The sequence below is a fragment of the Musa acuminata genome, chromosome BXJ2-1, assembly GCF_036884655.1.
Source record: "Musa acuminata AAA Group cultivar baxijiao chromosome BXJ2-1, Cavendish_Baxijiao_AAA, whole genome shotgun sequence".
NCBI lineage: Eukaryota > Viridiplantae > Streptophyta > Magnoliopsida > Zingiberales > Musaceae > Musa > Musa acuminata.
The window spans coordinates 24264646-24283307 of NC_088338.1; the positions used below are offsets into that span (position 1 = coordinate 24264646).

General features: G+C 49.2%; 16 non-coding genes and 9 pseudogenes across 16 annotated transcripts; all 25 read left to right on the forward strand.

Annotated features, from left to right (window-relative positions):
- Window positions 1-62: 62 nt before the first annotated feature.
- LOC135600938 (5S ribosomal RNA) lies at window positions 63-181 on the forward strand. Its single transcript, XR_010483247.1, has one exon. It is a non-coding gene; the product is annotated as a 5S ribosomal RNA (ribosomal RNA).
- A 350-nt stretch (window positions 182-531) lies between these two features.
- Window positions 532-650, forward strand: LOC135601787 (5S ribosomal RNA; annotated as a pseudogene).
- A 349-nt stretch (window positions 651-999) lies between these two features.
- LOC135600416 (5S ribosomal RNA) lies at window positions 1000-1118 on the forward strand. The gene has a single exon (XR_010482738.1). It is a non-coding gene; the product is annotated as a 5S ribosomal RNA (ribosomal RNA).
- Window positions 1119-1468: 350 nt separating this feature from the next.
- LOC135600248 (5S ribosomal RNA) lies at window positions 1469-1587 on the forward strand. Its single transcript, XR_010482574.1, has one exon. It is a non-coding gene; the product is annotated as a 5S ribosomal RNA (ribosomal RNA).
- Window positions 1588-1937: 350 nt separating this feature from the next.
- On the forward strand, window positions 1938-2056 carry LOC135604672 (5S ribosomal RNA). The gene has a single exon (XR_010484249.1). It is a non-coding gene; the product is annotated as a 5S ribosomal RNA (ribosomal RNA).
- A 349-nt stretch (window positions 2057-2405) lies between these two features.
- Window positions 2406-2524, forward strand: LOC135600464 (5S ribosomal RNA). Its single transcript, XR_010482785.1, has one exon. It is a non-coding gene; the product is annotated as a 5S ribosomal RNA (ribosomal RNA).
- Window positions 2525-2873: 349 nt separating this feature from the next.
- LOC135600425 (5S ribosomal RNA) lies at window positions 2874-2992 on the forward strand. The gene has a single exon (XR_010482747.1). It is a non-coding gene; the product is annotated as a 5S ribosomal RNA (ribosomal RNA).
- Window positions 2993-3341: 349 nt separating this feature from the next.
- Window positions 3342-3460, forward strand: LOC135600533 (5S ribosomal RNA). Its single transcript, XR_010482853.1, has one exon. It is a non-coding gene; the product is annotated as a 5S ribosomal RNA (ribosomal RNA).
- Window positions 3461-3810: 350 nt separating this feature from the next.
- LOC135601691 (5S ribosomal RNA) lies at window positions 3811-3929 on the forward strand (annotated as a pseudogene).
- A 349-nt stretch (window positions 3930-4278) lies between these two features.
- Window positions 4279-4397, forward strand: LOC135602510 (5S ribosomal RNA; annotated as a pseudogene).
- A 350-nt stretch (window positions 4398-4747) lies between these two features.
- Window positions 4748-4866, forward strand: LOC135600554 (5S ribosomal RNA). Its single transcript, XR_010482873.1, has one exon. It is a non-coding gene; the product is annotated as a 5S ribosomal RNA (ribosomal RNA).
- A 350-nt stretch (window positions 4867-5216) lies between these two features.
- Window positions 5217-5335, forward strand: LOC135599212 (5S ribosomal RNA; annotated as a pseudogene).
- Window positions 5336-5685: 350 nt separating this feature from the next.
- LOC135601570 (5S ribosomal RNA) lies at window positions 5686-5804 on the forward strand. The gene has a single exon (XR_010483860.1). It is a non-coding gene; the product is annotated as a 5S ribosomal RNA (ribosomal RNA).
- A 350-nt stretch (window positions 5805-6154) lies between these two features.
- Window positions 6155-6273, forward strand: LOC135601269 (5S ribosomal RNA). Its single transcript, XR_010483568.1, has one exon. It is a non-coding gene; the product is annotated as a 5S ribosomal RNA (ribosomal RNA).
- Window positions 6274-6623: 350 nt separating this feature from the next.
- LOC135602346 (5S ribosomal RNA) lies at window positions 6624-6742 on the forward strand (annotated as a pseudogene).
- Window positions 6743-7092: 350 nt separating this feature from the next.
- On the forward strand, window positions 7093-7211 carry LOC135601919 (5S ribosomal RNA). The gene has a single exon (XR_010483933.1). It is a non-coding gene; the product is annotated as a 5S ribosomal RNA (ribosomal RNA).
- A 350-nt stretch (window positions 7212-7561) lies between these two features.
- Window positions 7562-7679, forward strand: LOC135603271 (5S ribosomal RNA; annotated as a pseudogene).
- Window positions 7680-8029: 350 nt separating this feature from the next.
- Window positions 8030-8148, forward strand: LOC135602349 (5S ribosomal RNA; annotated as a pseudogene).
- Window positions 8149-8498: 350 nt separating this feature from the next.
- LOC135600556 (5S ribosomal RNA) lies at window positions 8499-8617 on the forward strand. The gene has a single exon (XR_010482875.1). It is a non-coding gene; the product is annotated as a 5S ribosomal RNA (ribosomal RNA).
- A 350-nt stretch (window positions 8618-8967) lies between these two features.
- On the forward strand, window positions 8968-9086 carry LOC135599580 (5S ribosomal RNA). The gene has a single exon (XR_010481933.1). It is a non-coding gene; the product is annotated as a 5S ribosomal RNA (ribosomal RNA).
- A 3871-nt stretch (window positions 9087-12957) lies between these two features.
- On the forward strand, window positions 12958-13076 carry LOC135600177 (5S ribosomal RNA). Its single transcript, XR_010482504.1, has one exon. It is a non-coding gene; the product is annotated as a 5S ribosomal RNA (ribosomal RNA).
- Window positions 13077-13425: 349 nt separating this feature from the next.
- On the forward strand, window positions 13426-13544 carry LOC135603891 (5S ribosomal RNA; annotated as a pseudogene).
- A 350-nt stretch (window positions 13545-13894) lies between these two features.
- Window positions 13895-14013, forward strand: LOC135600806 (5S ribosomal RNA). The gene has a single exon (XR_010483120.1). It is a non-coding gene; the product is annotated as a 5S ribosomal RNA (ribosomal RNA).
- A 350-nt stretch (window positions 14014-14363) lies between these two features.
- Window positions 14364-14482, forward strand: LOC135600004 (5S ribosomal RNA). The gene has a single exon (XR_010482339.1). It is a non-coding gene; the product is annotated as a 5S ribosomal RNA (ribosomal RNA).
- Window positions 14483-14832: 350 nt separating this feature from the next.
- LOC135603236 (5S ribosomal RNA) lies at window positions 14833-14951 on the forward strand (annotated as a pseudogene).
- The last annotated feature ends 3711 nt before the right edge of the window (window positions 14952-18662 follow it).

The following is an 18662-nucleotide window of genomic DNA, read 5'->3' on the forward strand; positions in this document are numbered from 1 at the left end:
GCTCCGGACATTGATGCGCCGGCCGCGACGTGCACATAGGCGAGGGACGAAGCACGCGAAACGGGTGCGATAATACCAGCTCTAGAGCACCGGATCCCATCAGCACTCCGAAGTTAAGCGTGCTTTGGTGATAGTAGTACTAGGTTGGGTGACCCCCTGGGAAGTCCTCGTGTTGCACTCCTTGTTGCGTCCAGAGATACGAAACATCTCCCGTAGACCTCCGAGACGATTGTTTTAGGGCTCAGAATTTGCCGTGACCGCTACGCAGTTCATATCGTCGGGCTCGGAGAGAGCTTTGTTGATTGGGGTGGCAATAGCGATTCCGAGATCGTTCTAGAAAGTGCCGATGGTTTCGACGCGCGCTTGCCGTGACCGATACGCAGTCGTTGGGCTAGGGCTCGGATAGAGCTTGCAATAGGGAATTCGTGAACGTTCGAGAAAGCGCCGATGGTTTCGTGACGGGCAAGAGGCTCCGGACGTTGATGCGTCGGCCGCGACGTGCACATAGGCGAAGGACGAAGCACGCGAAACGGGTGCGATAATGCTAGAACTAAAGCACCGGATCCCATCAGAACTCCGAAGTTAAGCGTGCTTTAGAGAGAGTAGTACTAGGATTGGTGACCCCCTGGGAAGTCCTCGTGTTGCACTCCTTTTTGCGTCCCTAGATACGAAACATCTCCCGTAGACCTCTGAGTCGATTGTTTTGGGGCTCGAAATTTGTTTTGGGGCTATGCAGTCAGTATCGTGGGGCTCGGAGAGAGCTTTCCGGATTGGGGTCGCAATAGCGATTCCGAAATCGTTCTAGAAAGTGCCGATGGTTTCGACGCGCTCTTGCCGTGACCGATACGCAATCGTTGGGCTAGGGCTCGGAGAGAGCTTGCAATAGGGATTTCGTGAACGTTCGAGAAAGCGCCGACGGTTTCGTGACGGGTAAGAGGCTCCGGACTTTGATGGCCCGGCCGCGACGTGCACATAGGCAAGGGACGAAGCACGCGAAACGGGTGCGATAATGCCAGCACTAAAGCACCGGATCCCATCAGAACTCCGAAGTTATGCGTACTTTGGAGAGAGTAGTACTAGGATGGGTGACCCCCTGGGAAGTCCTCGTGTTGCACTCCTTTTTCCGTCCCGAGATACGAAATATCTCCCGTAGACCTCCGAGACGATTGTTTCGGGGCTCGGAATTTGGTGTGACCGCTACGCAGTCAGTATCGTGGGGCTCGGAGAGAGCTTTCCGGATTGGGGTCGCAATAGCAATTTCGAGATCATTCTAGAAAGTGCCGATGGTTTCGACGCACGCTTGCCGTGACCGATACGCAGTCGTTGGGCTAGGGTTCGGAGAGAGCTTGCAATAGGGATTTCGTGAACGTTCGAGAAAGCGCCAACGGTTTCGTGATGGGCAAGAGGCTCCGGACGTTGATGGCCCGGCCGCGACGTGCACATAGGCAAGGGACGAAGCACGTGGAACGGGTGCGATAATGCCAGCACTAAAGAACCGGATCCCATCAGAACTCCGAAGTTAAGCGTACTTTGGAGAGAGTAGTACTAGGATGGGTGACCCCCTGGGAAGTCCTCGTGTTGCACTCCTTTTTGCGTCCCGAAATACGAAACATCTCCCGTAGACCTCCGAGACTATTCGTTTGGGGCTCGGAATTTGCCGTGACCGCTAAGCAGTTAGTATCGTCGGGCTTGGAGAGAGCTTTGTTGATTGGGGTGGCAATAGCGATTCCGAGATCGTTCTAGAAAGTGCCGATGGTTTCGACGCGCGCTTGCCGTGACCGATACGCAGTCGTTGGGCTAGGGCTCGGAGAGAGCTTGCAATAGGGATTTCGTCAACGTTCGAGAAAGCGCCGACGATTTCGTGACGGGCAAGAGGCTCCGGACATTGATGCGCCGGCCGCGACGTGCACATAGGCGAGGGACGAAGCACGCGAAACGGGTGCGATAATACCAGCTCTAAAGCACCGGATCCCATCAGAACTCCGAAGTTAAGCGTACTTTGGAGAGAGTAGTACTAGGATGGGTGACCCCCTGGGAAGTCCTCGTGTTGCACTCCTTTTTGCGTCCCGAAATACGAAACATCTCCCGTAGACCTCCGAGACTATTCGTTTGGGGCTCGGAATTTGCCGTGACCGCTACGCAGTTAGTATCGTCGGGCTTGGAGAGAGCTTTGTTGATTGGGGTGGCAATAGCGATTCCGAGATCGTTCTAGAAAGTGCCGATGGTTTCGACGCGCGCTTGCCGTGACTGATACGCAGTCGTTGGGCTAGGCTCGGAGAGTGCTTGCAATAGGGATTTCGTGAACGTTCGAGAAAGCGCCGACGGTTTCGTGATGGGCAAGAGGCTCCGGACGTTGATGGCCCGGCCGCGACGTGCACATAGGCAAGGGACGAAGCACGTGGAACGGGTACGATAATGCCAGCACTAAAGCACCGGATCCCATCAGAACTCCGAAGTTAAGCGTACTTTGGAGAGAGTAGTACTAGGATGGGTGACCCCCTGGGAAGTCCTCGTGTTGCACTCCTTTTTGCGTCCCGAAATACGAAACATCTCCCGTAGACCTCCGAGACTATTCGTTTGGGGATCGGAATTTGCCGTGACCTCTACGCAGTTAGTATCGTCGGGCTTGGAGAGAGCTTTGTTGATTGGGGTGGCAATAGCGATTCCGAGATCGTTCTAGAAAGTGCCGATGGTTTCGACGCGCGCTTGCCGTGACTGATACGCAGTTGTTGGGCTAGGCTCGGAGAGAGCTTGCAATAGGGATTTCGTGAACGTTCGAGAAAGCGCCGACGGTTTCGTGACGGGCAAGAGGCTCCGGAAATTGATGCGCCGGCCGCGATGTGCACATAGGTTAGGGACGAAGCACGCGAAACAGGTGCGATAATGCCAGCACTAAAGCACCGGATCCCACCAGAACTCCGAAGTTAAGCGTGCTTTGGCGAGAGTAGTACTAGGATGGTTGACCCCCTGGGAAGTCCTCGTGTCCCACTCCTTTTTTCGTCCCGAGATACAAAACATCTCCCGTCGACCTCCGAGACGATTGTTTTGGGGCTCGGAATTTGCCGTGACAGCTACGCAGTCAGTATCGTGGGGCTCGGAGAGAGCTTTCCGGATTGGGGTCGCAATAGCGATTCCGAGATCGTTCTAGAAAGTGCCGATGGTTTCGACGCGCGCTTGCCGTGACTGATACGCAGTCGTTGGGCTAGGCTCGGAGAGAGCTTGCAATAGGGATTTCGTGAACGTTCGAGAAAGCGCCGACGGTTTCGTGACGGGCAAGAGGCTCCGGACATTGATGCGCCGGCCGCGATGTGCACATAGGCGAGGGACGAAGCACGCGAAACGGGTGCGATAATGCTAGCACTAATGTACCGGATCCCATCAGAACTTCGAAGTTAAGCGTACTTTGGCGAGAGTAGTCCTTGGATGGGTGACCCCTTGGGAAGTCCTCGTGTTGCACTCCTTTTTGTGTCCCGAGATACGAAACATCTCCCGTAGACCTCCGAGACGATTGTTTTGGGGCTCGGAATTTGCCGTGACCGCTACGCAGTCAGTATCGTGGGGCTCGGAGAGAGCTTCCCAGATTGGGGTCGCAATAGCGATTCCGAGATCGTTCTAGAAAGTGCCGATGGTTTCGACGTGCGCTTGCCGTGACCGATACGCAGTCGTTGGGCTAGGGCTCGGAGAGAGCTTGCAATAGGGATTTCGTGAACGTTCTAGAAAGCGCCGACGGTTTTGTGATGGGCAAGAGGCTCCGGGTATTGATGCGCCGGCCGCGACGTGCACATCAGCGAGGGACGAAGCAAACGAAACAGGTGCGATAATGCTAGCACTAAAGCACCGGATCCCATCAGAACTCCGAAGTTAAGCGTGCTTTAGAGAGAGTAGTACTAAGATGTGTGACCCCCTGGGAAGTCCTCATGTTGCACTCCTTTTTGCGTCCCGACATACGAAACATCTCCCGTAGACCTCCGAGATGATTGTTTTGGGGCTCGGAATTTGCCGTGACCGCTACGCAGTCAGTATCGTGGGGCTCAGAGAGAGCTTTCCGGATTGGGTCGCAACAGCGATTCCGAGATCGTTCTAGAAAGTGCCGATGGTTTCGACGCGCGCTTGCCGTAACCGATACGCAGTCGTTGGGCTAGGGCTCGGAGAGAGCTTGCAATAGGGATTTCGTGAACGTTCGAGAAAGCGCCGATGGTTTCGTGACGGGCAAGAGGCTCCGGACGTTGATGCGACGGCCGCGACGTGCACATCGGCGAGGGACGAAGCACGCGAAACGGGTGCGATAATGCTAGCACTAAAGCACCGGATCCCATCAGAACTCCGTAGTTAAGCATGCTTTAGAGAGAGTAGAACTAGGATGGGTGACCCCCTGGGAAGTCCTCGTGTTGCACTCCTTTTTGTGACCCGAGATACGAAACATCTCCCGTAGACCTCCGAGACGATTGTTTTGGGGCTCGGAATTTACCGTGACAGCTACGCAGTCAGTATCGTGGGGCTCGGAGAGAGCTTCCCAGATTGGGGTCGCAATAGCGATTCTGAGATCGTTCTAGAAAGTGCCGATGGTTTCGACGTGCGCTTGCCGTGACCGATACGCAGTCGTTGGGCTAGGGCTCGGAGAGAGCTTGCAATAGGGATTTCGTGAACGTTCGAGAAAGCGCCGACGGTTTCGTGATGGGAAAGAGGCTCCGGACGTTGATGCGCCGGCCGCGACGTGCACATAGGCGAGGGACGAAGCACGTGAAACAGGTGCTATAATGCCAGCACTAAAGCACCGGATCCCATCAGAACTTCGAAGTTAAGCGTGCTTTGGAGAGAGTAGTACTAGGATGGGTGACCCCCTGGGAAGTCCTCGTGTTGCACTCCTTTTTGCGTCCCGAGATACGAAACATCTCCTATAAACCTCCGAGACGATTGTTTTGGGGCTTGGAATTTGCCGTGACCGCTACGCAGTCAGTATCGTGGGGCTCGGAGAGAGCTTTCCGGATTGGGGTCGCAATAGCGATTCCGAGAAAGTTATAGAAAGTGCCGATGGTTTCGACGTGCGCTTGCCGTGACCGATACGCAGTCGTTGGGTAAGGGCTCGGAGAGAGCTTGCAATAGGGATTTTGTGAACGTTCGAGAAAGCGCCGACGGTTTCGTGACGGGAAAGAGGCTCCGGACATTGATGCGCCGGCCGCGACGTGCACATAGGCGAAGGACGAAGCACGCGAAACGGGTGCGATAGTGCTAGAACTATAGCACCGGATACCATCAGAACTCCGAAGTTAAGCGTGCTTTCGAGAGAGTAGTACGAGGATTGGTGACCCCCTGGGAAGTCCTCGTGTTGCACTCCTTTTTGCGTCCCGAGATATGAAACATCTCCCGTAGACCTCTGAGACGATTGTTTTGGGGCTCGGAATTTGCCGTGACCGCTATGCAGTCAGTATCGTGGGGCTCGAAGAGAGATTTCTGGATTGGGGTCGCAATAGCGATTCCGAAATCGTTCTAGAAAGTGCCGATGGTTTCGACGCGCGCTTGCCGTGACCGATACGCAGTCGTTGGGCTAGGGCTCGGAGAGAGCTTGCAATAGGGATTTCGTGAACGTTCGAGAAAGCGCCGACGGTTTCGTGACGGGCAAGAGGCTCCGGACGTTGATGCGCCGGCCGCGATGTGCACATAGTCGAGGGATGAAGCACACGAAACGGGTGTGATAATGCCAGCACTAATGCACCGGATCCCATCAGAACTTCGATGTTAAGCGTACTTTGGAGAGAGTAGTACTAGGATGGGTGACCCCCTGGGAAGTCCTCGTGTTGCACTCCTTTTTGAATCCCGAGATACGAAACATCTCCTGTAGACCTCCGAGACGATTGTTTTGGGGCTCGGAATTTGCCGCGACCGCTACGCAGTCAGTATCTTGGGGCTCGGAGAGAGCTTTCCGGATTGGGGTCGCAATAGGGATTCCGAGATCGTTCTAGAAAGTGCCGATTGTTTCGACGTGCGCTTGTCGTGACCGATACGCAGTCGTTGGGCTAGGGCTCAGAGAGAGCTTGCAATATGGATTTCGTGAACGTTCGAGAAAGCGCCGACGGTTTCGTGACGGGAAAGAGGCTCCGGACGTTGATGCGCAGGCCGCGACGTGCACATAGGCGAGGGACGAAGCACGTGAAACAGGTGCTATAATGCCAGCACTAAAGCACCGGATCCCATCAGAACTTCGAAGTTAAGCGTGCTTTGGAGAGAGTAGTACTAGGATGGGTGACCCCTTGGGAAGTCCTCGTGTTGCATTCTTTTTTGCGTCCCGAGATACGAAACATCTCCTATAAACCTCCGAGACGATTGTTTTGGGGCTTGGAATTTGCCGTGACCACTACGCAGTCAGTATCGTGGGGCTCGGGGAGAGCTTTCCGGATTGGGGTCGCAATAGTGATTCCGAGATCATTCTAGAAAGTGTCGATGGTTTCGACGCGCGCTTGCCGTGACCGATACGTAGTCGTTGGGCAAGGGCTCGGAGAGAGCTTGCAATAGGGATTTTGTGAACGTTCGAGAAAGCGCCGACGGTTTTGTGAAGGGCAAGAGGCTCCAGATATTAATGCGCCGGCCGCGACGTGCACATCGGCGAGGGACGAAGCACGCGAAACGGGTGCGATAATGCCAGCACTAAAGCACCGGATCCAATCAGAACTCCGAAGTTAAGCATGCTTTAGAGAGAGTAGTACTAGGATGGGTGACCCCCTGGGAAGTCTTCGTGTTGCACTCCTTTTTGTGTCTCGAGATACGAAACATCTCCAGTAGACCTCCGAGACGATTGTTTCGGGGCTTGTAATTTGCCGTGACCGCTACGCAGTCAGTATCGTGGGGCTCGGAAAGAGCTTTCCGGATTGGGGTCGCAATAGTGATTCCGAGATCATTCTAGAAAGTGCCGATGGTTTCGACGCGCGCTTGCCGTGACCGATACGCAGTCGTTGGGCTAGTGCTCGGAGAGAGTTTGCATTAGGGATTTCGTGAACGTTCGAGAAAGCGCCGACGGTTTCGTGACGGGCAAGAGGCTCCGGACATCGATGCGCCGGCCGCGACGTGCACATAGGCGAGGGACGAAGCACGCTAAATGGGTGCAATAATGCCAGCACTAAAGCACCGGATCCCATCAGCACTCCGAAGTTAAGCGTGCTTTGGCGAGCGTAGTACTAGGTTGGGTGACCCCCTGGGAAGTCCTCGTGTTGCACTCCTTTTTGCGTCCCGAGATACGAAACATCTCCCGTAGACCTCCGAGACAATTGTTTTGGGGCTCGGAATTTGCCGTGACCGCTACGCAGTTAGTATCGTGGGGCTCGGAGAGAGCTTTCCGGATTGGGGTGGCAATAGCGATTCCGAGATCGTTCTAAAAAGTGCCGATGGTTTCGACGCGCGCTTGCCGTGACCGATACGCAGTCGTTGGGCTAGGGCTCGGAGAGAGCTTGCAATAGGGATTTCGTGAACGTTCGAGAAAGCGCCGATGGTTTCATGACGGGCAAGAGGCTCCGGACGTTGATGCGCCAGCCGCGACGTGCACATAGGCGAAGGACGAAGCACGCGAAACGGGTGCGATAATGCAGAACTAAAGCACCGGATCCCATTAGAACTCCGAAGTTAAGCGTGCTTTAGAGAGAGTAGTACTAGGATTGGTGACCCCTTGGGAAGTCCTCGTGTTGCACTCCTTTTTGCGTCCCGAGATATGAAACATCTCCCGTAGACCTCTGAGACGATTGTTTTGGGGCTCGGAATTTGCCGTGACCGTTACGCAGTCAGTATCGTGGGGCTCGGAGAGAGCTTTCCGGATTGGGGGGGCAATAGCGATTCCGAAATCGTTCTAGAAAGTGCCGTTGGTTTCGACGCGCGCTTGCCGTGACCGATACGCAATCGTTGGGCTAGGGCTCGGAGAGAGCTTGCAATAGGGATTTCGTGAACGTTCGAGAAAGCGCCGACGGTTTCATGACGGGCAAGAGGCTCCAGACGTTGATGCGCCGGCCGTGACGTGCACATAGGCGAGGGACGAAGCACGCGAAACGGGTGCGATAATGCCAGCACTAATGAACCGGATCCCATCAGAACTTCGAAGTTAAGCGTACTTTGGAGAGAGTAGTACTAGGATGGGTGACCCCCTGGGAAGTCCTCGTGTTACACTCCTTTTTGCGTCCCGAGATACGAAACATCTCCTGTAGACCTCCGAGACGATTTTTTTGGGGCTCGGAATTTGCTGTGACCGCTACGCTGTCAGTATCGTGGGGCTCGGAGAGAGCTTTCCGGATTGGGGTCGCAAAAGCGATTCCGAGATCGTTCTAGAAAGTGCCGATTGTTTCGACGCGCGCTTGCCGTGACCGATACGCAGTCGTTGGGCAAGGGCTCGGAGAGAGCTTGCAATAGGGATTTCGTGAACGTTCGAGAAAGCGCCGACGGTTTCGTGACGGGAAAGAGGCTCCGGACGTTGATGCGCCGGCCGCGATGTGCACATAGGCGAGGGACGAAGCATGCGAAACAGGTGCGATAATGCCAGCACTAAAGCATCGGATCCCATCAGAACTTCGAAGTTAAGCGTGCTTTGGAGAGAGTAGTACTAGGATGGGTGACCCCCTGGGAAGTCCTCGTGTTGCACTCCTTTTTGCGTCCCGAGATACGAAACATCTCCTATAAACCTCCGAGACGAATGTTTTGGGGCTCGAAATTTGCCGTGACTGCTACGCAGTCAGTATCGTGGGGCTTGGAGAGAGCTTTCCGGATTGGGGTCGCAATAGCGATTCCGAGATCGTTCTAGAAAGTGCCGATGGTTTCGACGCGCGCTTGCCGTGACCGATACGCAGTCGTTGGGCAAGGGCTCGGAGAGAGCTTGCAATAGGGATTTTGTGAACGTTCGAGAAAGCACCGACGGTTTTGTGACGGGCAAGAGGCTCCGGATATTGATGCGACGGCCGCGACGTGCCCATCGGCGAGGGACGAAGCACGCGAAACGGGTGCGATAATGCCAGCACTAAAGCACCGGATCCCATCAGAACTCCGAAGTTAAGCGTGCTTTAGAGAGAGTAGTACTAGGATGGGTGACCCCCTGGGAAGTCCTCGTGTTGCACTCCTTTTTGTGTCCCGAGATACGAAACATCTCCCGTAGACCTCCGAGACGATTGTTTCGGGGCTCGGAATTTGACGTAACCGCTACGCAGTCAGTATCGTGGGGCTCGGAGAGAGCTTTCCGGATTGGGGTCGCAATAGCGATTCCGAGATCGTTCTAGAAAGTGTCGATGGTTTGGACGCGCGTTTGCCGTGACCTATACGCAGTCGTTGGGCTACGGCTCGGAGAGAGCTTGCAAAAGGGATTTCGTGAACGTTCGAGAAAGCGCCGACGGTTTCGTGACGGGCAAGTGGCTCCGGACATTGATGCGCCGGCCGTGTCACGCCCCTCAAAATATCCATAATTTTTGAAAACAATCATCACGGACCAATCCATCCAGGATCCAAACTAACGTTTGAGGACACTGAAAAACATTCAATCAAATTCACATCCATAAAACCTGTGCATTTTAAAATCATATATCACATCACTCGATAATTCACATTTATGGCAACCCAAGCCAACTTGACAAATATGAACAACATTTATAAATCCACAAGCTAAATAAATTATACAATCAGAACTCCAACTATTCACCACAAGTTCATATCGTCATAAATTAGACTTAACATTCCGAAATTCCAAATAAGAGAGATCTTCTAACACTTTTACACAGTATATCCATTTCGATTCATCGACAACATTTCATTACATACAAAACATACTTATACAACAATATCATAATAACCACCCAGACTTGCCCATAATTCTGAATAGCTATCCACTACCTCAGCCCAAATCAACATCTCGAAGAGTGACAAGCTGACCTGAAAGATTTATATAACAACGAAGTGAGCCAAAAACGGCTCAGCAAGTGACAAAGCATATTCAGAACAAAAGGAACGGTTTCAAACGAGTAAGGTATCATAATGCAAGGCAGAATACAAGAATTCTCAAGGATACCATCTCAATAGATACCAAATCATACGTATCATGTCATTCAAAACATATTTGATCCATAACGAATGGAGCATAGAGTAATTGGAACATATCAATGGCAGATAGGACATTTCAGAACATATCAGTTCATAGCAAATGGAGCACAGAGTAATTGGAGCATATCAGTAACAAAGGAAACATATCGGAGCTTATCAATGGCAGATAGGACATTTCAGAACATATCAGTTCATAGCAAATGGAGCACAGAGTAATTGGAGCATATCAATGGCAGATGAAATGTTCCGGAGCATATCAACGACATATGGAACATTTCGAAGCATATTATCAGTGAATGAAGCATTTCAGAGCATAACAAAAACAAATATCGTACAGAAGCTCAAACGTCGTCTTTGACGTTGCAAACATATCAATCTTATCCAAAGCATGTACAGAAACACATAACCAAAGCTCTGGATATCATATCAAACATACAGAAGGTGTAGTGGGATCTCGGTCAGAATGTGATTCATCCATTTCTGAATGACCACCTGACAAAAGTCTCTCACGTCTGGGAGCTCCATCCACCCACGTCTAGGTGAAGTCAAAGGGGGCCGGCAGAGCAACGCAGGCTCTAAGCAATATCCCACATAGCGGGACCCCACAAAGCGGGCAAATAAGCGCATACCAGAATATCCCACATAGCGGGACCCCACAAAGCGGGCAAATCAGCGCATACCCTTTACCATTTCTGGCAAAGGTCCAGACAATCCCACACACCAGAGTACAAGAAGGTAGTTTCAACAATAAGTAGCATATATCGGAAGCACACGCGGAACAACAAAGCGTACATGTGCCTTTACGAGTCAATCCGAAGTAAGCAATAATCTTTCACAAGTATATTCAGATTTGAAAGGAATTGAAAGCAAGGGCACATATGGAATCCAAGCAATCACATATAACTCAAATCAATAAGAAGATTTGATGAATTCAATGTCCAAAGGAATGAAACTGGAATAGGCACATATCGAAAGCAAATGCGGAACAATAGGATATACATGTGCCTATATGAGTCAATACGATATAGCATAAACGTTACACAACAGTTTTCAAGAATGCAATAATTTTAAGGACAAGAGCATACAAGAATTCAAAGCAGTAATATAAAGCTCAATTGAATGAGAAAGCTAAAGGATATCAATTTCCAAAGGAATGAAACCAGAATATGAGAAATCGACCAAAGCTCGATTTCTGGCAGAATATAGAAGGCACATTGAACAAATGATTCAAACTATCAATCGTGCTCCAATTTACTCAGAAATAATCATTGGATTATACTTTCAGATAAGACAGGCTTCATATGAATTGAGCTGTCAAACAGAGAGAGTTACAAATGATTTGGTAAGCAAGAATCGTAGAACAAAATCTCTGTTGGCAGAATTCGTAATGTCAGATTCAACAGATAACTGGCCAGGTGTTTGGATTCCAAATCTTTCAATCCATATATCAAAGAAAGGTCTACAAGTTTAGTTTTCAATGAAATCACTTTTGAACAAATCAGAGTTTCCAACAAAGACTAATAGGCAGCTCGGTATCAAAAGGTCAGAATCTCAAAAGTTGCACAGATTCGAATCGTTACGTCTAAACAGGAGATATAACAAATGCAAGGCTAGAACAATTCAAAGTTCCTCATATTCAAAGCAAATGTAGAGATAAAAATGGCAGTGAGGAAAGATCAGGATACTTGCAATAGAAAGGATCGAAACATTTGCAATAGAAAGGATCGAAACAAGCGGGAAACTTGCCTTTCAAAGATTTCGATCCGAAGATCCAAAGAAGGTGCCAGCCCAAATCCTTCTACTTTTCCTCCATGTTCTCTCTCTGTTTCGTTTTGTGCTCCCGTTTTCTTCCTTTCTTCGCAACTACACCACATGTCGAACATCGAGGCACAGTCACCTGCTCTTTCTTACTCCCATTCCTTCTTTTTCTTTCCTAAACACAGCTGCCACAACCGCCGCCGCTGCCGCTGCCACAATCGTAGCCCCTTCCACCGCACTAACTTCCTTCCTCCCTTCTCTCGCAGACATAACTGCTACATACGCAGTCGCTGCCGCTGCGGCCGCAATCCCGTCCGCAGCCCCTTTTTCCCCCTTTCCTTTCTTTTCTTTCCCAGCTGCAACTGCCGCAGTCGCAGTCGCAGCCATGGCCGCAGCCACCACAACCGCAGCCTCTTCTTCCTCTCCTGCTCTACTTCCTCTCCTTCTCTTCCAGCTGCTACTGCCACTGCCGCAGCTGCCACCCCTTCTCCTCTGCCTTCTCCTTCCTTTCTTCTTCTTCTCTTCTACTCCTTCCTCCCCTTCTTCTCTTCCAACTGCAACTGCCATCGCCGCAGCCGCAACCCCTTCTTTCCCTTCTCTTCTTCCTCTCCTTCCCTTCTTCCTTTCTCTTCCTCTTTCCCTGCCATAGCTGCAGCTGCCACAGCCGCAGCCGCAGCTACTTCTTTCCCTTCTCCTCTTCCTTCTCCTTCCTTTCTTCTTCTTCTCTTCTTCTCCTTCCTCCCCTTCTTCTTCCCGGCGTCACACAAACCCTCTCCTCTGTTTCCTCTGCAGGGAACAGAGGTATCACAACCTCTTCTCCTGCTTCCCCTTCTTCTTCTCTTCCTCTTCTTCTTCTTATGTTTGTTTTGGGGCTATGCATTCAGTATCGTGGGGCTCGGAGAGAGCTTTCCGGATTGGGGTCGCAATAGCGATTCCGAAATCGTTCTAGAAAGTGCCGATGGTTTCGACGCGCTCTTGCCGTGACCGATACGCAATCGTTGGGCTAGGGCTCGGAGAGAGCTTGCAATAGGGATTTCGTGAACGTTCGAGAAAGCGCCGACGGTTTCGTGACGGGCAAGAGGCTCCGGACTTTGATGGCCCGGCCGCGACGTGCACATAGGCAAGGGACGAAGCACGCGAAACGGGTGCGATAATGCCAGCACTAAAGCACCGGATCCCATCAGAACTCCGAAGTTAAGCGTACTTTGGAGAGAGTAATACTAGGATGGGTGACCCCCTGGGAAGTCCTCGTGTTGCACTCCTTTTTCCGTCCCGAGATACGAAATATCTCCCGTAGACCTCCGAGACGATTGTTTCGGGGCTCGGAATTTGCCGTGACCGCTACGCAGTCAGTATCGTGGGGCTCGGAGAGAGCTTTCCGGATTGGGGTCGCAATAGCGATTCCGAGATCGTTCTAGAAAGTGCCGATGGTTTCGACGCGCGCTTGCCGTGACTGATACGCAGTCGTTGGGCTAGGCTCGGAGAGAGCTTGCAATAGGGATTTCGTGAACGTTCGAGAAAGCGCCGACGGTTTCGTGACGGGCAAGAGGCTCCGGACATTGATGCGCCGGCCGCGACGTGCACATAGGCGAGGGACGAAGCACGCGAAACGGGTGCGATAATACCAGCTCTAAAGCATCGGATCCCATCAGCACTGCGAAGTTAAGCGTGCTTTGGTGATAGTAGTACTAGGTTGGGTGACCCCCTGGGAAGTCCTCGTGTTGTACTCCTTGTTGCGTCCCGAGATACGAAACATCTCCCGTAGACCTCCAAGACGAATGTTTTAGGGCTCGGAATTTGCCGTGACCGCTACACAGTTAGTATCGTCGGGCTCGGAGAGAGCTTTGTTGATAGGGGTGGCAATAGCGATTCCGAGATTGTTCTAGAAAGTGCCGATGGTTTCGACGCGCGCTTGCCGTGACCGATACGCAGTCGTTGGGCTAGGGCTCGGAGAGAGCTTGCAATATGGATTTCGTGAACGTTCGAGAAAGCGCCGATGGTTTCGTGACGGGCAAGAGGCTCCGGACGTTGATGCGCCGGCCACGACGTGCACATAGGCGAAGGACGAAGCACGCAAAACGGGTGCGATAATGTTAGAACTAAAGCACCGGATCCCATCAGAACTCCGAAGTTAAGCGTGCTTTAGAGAGAGTAGTACTAGGATTGGTGACCCCCTGGGAAGTCCTCGTGTTGCACTCCTTTTTGAGTCCCGAGATACGAAACATCTCCCGTAGACCTCCGAGACGATTGTTTTGGGGCTCGAAATTTGCCGTGACAGCTACGCAGTCAGTATCGTGGGGCTCGGAGAGAGCTTTCCGGATTGGGGTCGCAATAGCGATTCCGAGATCGTTATAGAAAGTGCCGATGGTTTCGACGCGCGCTTGCCGTAACCGATACACAGTCGTTGGGCTTGGGCTCGGAGAGAGCTTGCAATAGGGATTTCGTGAACGTTCGAGAAAGCGCCGACGGTTTCGTGACGGGCAAGAGGCTCCGGACATTGATGCGCCGGCCGCGACGTGCACATAGGCGAGGGACGAAGCACGTGAAACGGGTGCGATAATGCCAGCACTAAAGCACCGGATCCCATCAGCACTCCGAAGTTAAGCGTGCTTTGGCGAGAGTAGTACTAGGTTGGGTGACCCCCCGGGAAGTCCTCGTGTTGCACTCCTTTTTGCGTCCCGAGATACGAAACATCTCTCGTAGACCTCCGAGACGATTGTTTTGGGGCTCGGAATTTGCCGTGACCGCTACGCAGTTAGTATCGTGGGGCTCGGAGAGAGCTTTCCGGATTGGGGTGGCAATAGCGATTCCGAGATCGTTCTAGAAAGTGCTGATGGTTTCGACGCGCGCTTGGCATGACCGATACGCAGTCGTTGGGCTAGGGCTCGGAGAGAGCTTGCAATAGGGATTTCGTGAATGTTCGGGAAAGCGCCGATGGTTTCGTGACGGGCAAGAGGCTCCGGACGTTGATGCGCCGGCCGCGACGTGCACATAGGCGAAGGACGAAGCACGCGAAACGGGTGCGATAATGCTAGAACTAAAGCACCGGATCCCATCAGAACTCCAAAGTTAAGCGTGCTTTAGAGAGAGTAGTACTAGGATTGGTGACCCCCTAGGAAGTCCTCATGTTGCACTCCTTTTTTTTTTTTTGGTAAGTAAAAGTAAATTGATTATGTGTAACGTTTCTACAAATAGCTTTGTCTATACAAGTCATAGACAAAGTCAGGTAACTCATTGAGTACACATGTGGTAGTTATGACTACACATGTTGTAGACTTTAACTCCTAATTGTAACGAGCATGTTAAGATGTGCCAAGACTACCATTGGTTACAGCATTTAACATCGTTGCCAAGATCTTTAGCTAATAGTAAAATTGAATTTGATAAAAATATCTCTTTCTCTTCGTGTAAAGTGCTCCATTTTGAGATTATGCTCCATGCATGATCTTGAATCTCTAATAATCTCTGTCAAGAGCTGAGCATTGTTTGTGTGTTGACATTCAAAGATTCTGCTACATCTCTCCTTCCACATCCACCAAATAGCACATCTGAAAGTAACCTTTGCCAATTGTGTAAGAGGTCCTTTTCTTGAGAAACTTTGTATGAGGTCGCCTAATTTTTGATGCAAGTTTGGTTGCGGCAGCCTATTGAGTTCAAATCGCTGGAGAATCTCCTTCCATATCCATTTAGTATATTCACAAGCAAAATAGAGGTGGTCAATAGTTTCTTCTTGTTGCAAACAAAGGGAGCATCGGTTAACATGATAGATACCTCTTCTCTTAATATTATCTATTGTAGGTAGTTTATTCAGAAGGGCCTGCCATGTACATAAGGAATGTCTCTGTGATCCCGGTCGATCCCATGTCCAACTGCTTGAGAGCCACTTGTTATTTCTTTGCCTAATTTGATTCCATGCGGATGTGGCACTAAATTTACCATTGTCATGAAGCCAAATAAGTACATCTGAAGGGTTGTTCCTGATTGGAATAGCTGTGATAGTCGGCCAAAGTGATAACATTTCAGGAGAAATAGGAGTAGGGAGACACCAGGTACCATTAGCAATGAACTCGGAAACCTTCCAATCTTTGGGAGCCCTAAGATCTTTTCGTATTCTGTCACCATATAATTGAAATATACTTTTCCCATTCACCCAAGGATCGTACCACATATTAGTATTAGTTCCAGTAGAGATTGCATAAGAAATGTGTTTGATTATCCAATTCCTTGCCTTTAAAATTCCTTTCCAAGCTGCAGAGTGGTATGTTCTTGTTGAAATTTCCCAAATCGATTCCTTCGAAAGGTACCTAGCAGAAACCCATTGTGACCATAAGGAACATTTGTTTTGCAAAAGGTCCCACAATTGTTGTACCAAACATGCTTTATTCCACTCTCTAATATTTCTCAAGTTCAGCCCCCCTTCATCTTTCAGTTTACATATGTTGTCCCAATTTACCATATGCATTGCCTTATCATTTGTACCATTCCAGAAGAAGTTCATTAATAGCCGTTCAATATCTTGGATAAGTCCAACAGGCAGAAGAAAAGCATTAGACCAATATATAGAGTAAGAGTACAACACCGAACGGATGAGTTCAAGTCGTCCTGCTTTTGATAGAAGCCTATTTTTCCAGGAAGAAATTCTATTCTTTATTTTTTACAGGATAGGTTGACAGTGGGTTTTATGAATGCCAGTGGATATGAGTGGGAGACCCAGATAAGGAACTGGCAGACTTCCCTCATTAACCCCCAGAGTGTGTGTAATAAAGTCCTTGTCCTCAATGCAAGGACCCATATAGACTTTACTTTTTGCATGATTTAACTGAAGGCTAGAAACCATACCAAAGTCATTTAGAATAGTAGCTAGGTTCCTCACTGAAGTTGGATCATTCTGGAGAAATATAAGTAAATCATCTGCAAATGTTATGTGTGATATGTGAATAGAACCAGCATTTGGTACTTTAATACCGCCATTCAAGACTGCTTGTTCCAACATACAGCTAAGTCCTTCCATTGCAATAGTAAAGAGATATGGAGAAAGTGGATCACCTTGTCGGATGCCATTCGTGCTCCCAAAAAAACCAATAGGTGAGCCATTAAAAAGTATCGAAAACTTTGGAGTTTCCAAGCAACTTTGAATCCAATTTACCCATTTCTGTGGGAAGTTCATATCGATGAGCATCTTATAGATAAAACTCCTATTAACTGAATCAAAGGCTTTCCGTAAATCAGCTTTAAAACATATTTTCGTCCCTCTTGCATTTGAGTGCAGGTCCTTTATCAAGTCATTAGCAAGCAGAATATTATGATGTATACTTCTCCCTTTGATGAAAGCTGCCTGATTTGGACTAATGATCTTGTGTATTACCTTTTGCATTCTATCTGCCAACACTTTGGAGATGATCTTGTAAATAAAGTTGCATAATGATATGGGTCGATAGTTTTCTAGTGAATCAGCCCCTGCATTCTTGGGAATTAAAGAAATAAAAGTGCAGTTCATCTCTCTAAGAATACGGCCTGAAGAGAAAAAATGTTGGCATGCCTTAATCACATCATTTCCAATAATAGACCATGCAGTTTGGTAAAATTCAGCTGGAAATCCATCTGGACCAGGGCTTTTATCCTTCGGTGACTTGAAGACAACTTTTACAATTTCATCATCTGTAACTGGGGCACTGAGGATTGAAATGTCATCCGAATCAAGCTTTCTAGTTGGCTCCACATGAATGTTATTAGGTTGCACCGCTTGATTGAGTAAGGAATAAAAAAATCGCTCAGTGTATGCTTTAACTTCATCTAAATTCTCAATAAGATTACCATATTTGTCTTTGCATTTTCTGATGCGATTAACGGCCCTTCGAGTAGCAATGGATGCATAGAAAAACTTAGTATTGGAATCTCCTAGAGTTAGCCAATGTTGTCGAGACTTCTGCTTTGCAAAACTTTCCTCCTGCTTTAAGGCTTGCATGAAGTTACTTCTGGCTTCTGTCTCTTTGTAGATAAGATTCTCATCTTGGGGTTGAAGTTGAAGCTCATATTGTATCGCCATTAGTTCCTTTCTGTAAATTTGAACCCGAGTGGTAATATTTCCAAAGGTGTTTGTATTCCACTCCTTCAGTGCCGCTTTGCAAACTTTGAGCTTTTGGCATAAGATGTAAAGTGGCGAACCATGTATATTAATATTCCAAGCCAATCTGATAATATCAAGGAACTGAGGATGAGTACTCCACATATTAAAGAATCTAAATGGTTTCTTGCCTCTAGGTGTTGCTTTCTCTGCGTGTATATACATTAAGGAATGATCAGAAAATAATGGTGCATCATACTCAAGAAGTGAATCAGGGTAAACTGTTAACCATTCTTGGTTAATCAAACATCTGTCTAGTCGAGCCATTATTTTTCTGTTACCATCGCCTTGATTACTCCAGGAAAGCCAATTGCCCACAGATTTCATATCAATCAATGCGGCAGTGTTTATATAATCATTAAATCTTTGAAGCTGACTTTCATAATGCTGTCTACCCCCCACTTTTTCATTTAGGTATCAAACAGTATTAAAGTCACCAAGAACAATCCACGGCATATTAAGACAGTTATTTGCAATGTTAGTCAGATCGGTCCAAAGTGTATTTCTTTCTTGCATACTATTTGAAGCATATATACCAATAAAATTGAATTGACAGCCATTCTTTTTGTCCTCCACCTTAAGATGAATGAATTGATCGGTAGCAGAAATAAACCAAGCATTAATGGAGTTAGGATGCCATAAGACCCATATTCTACCAAATGTTTTACTAGAGTCATTGGTAAACAGTTCTGCGTCCGGCCATATTAAATTCTTTTGAGCAAGA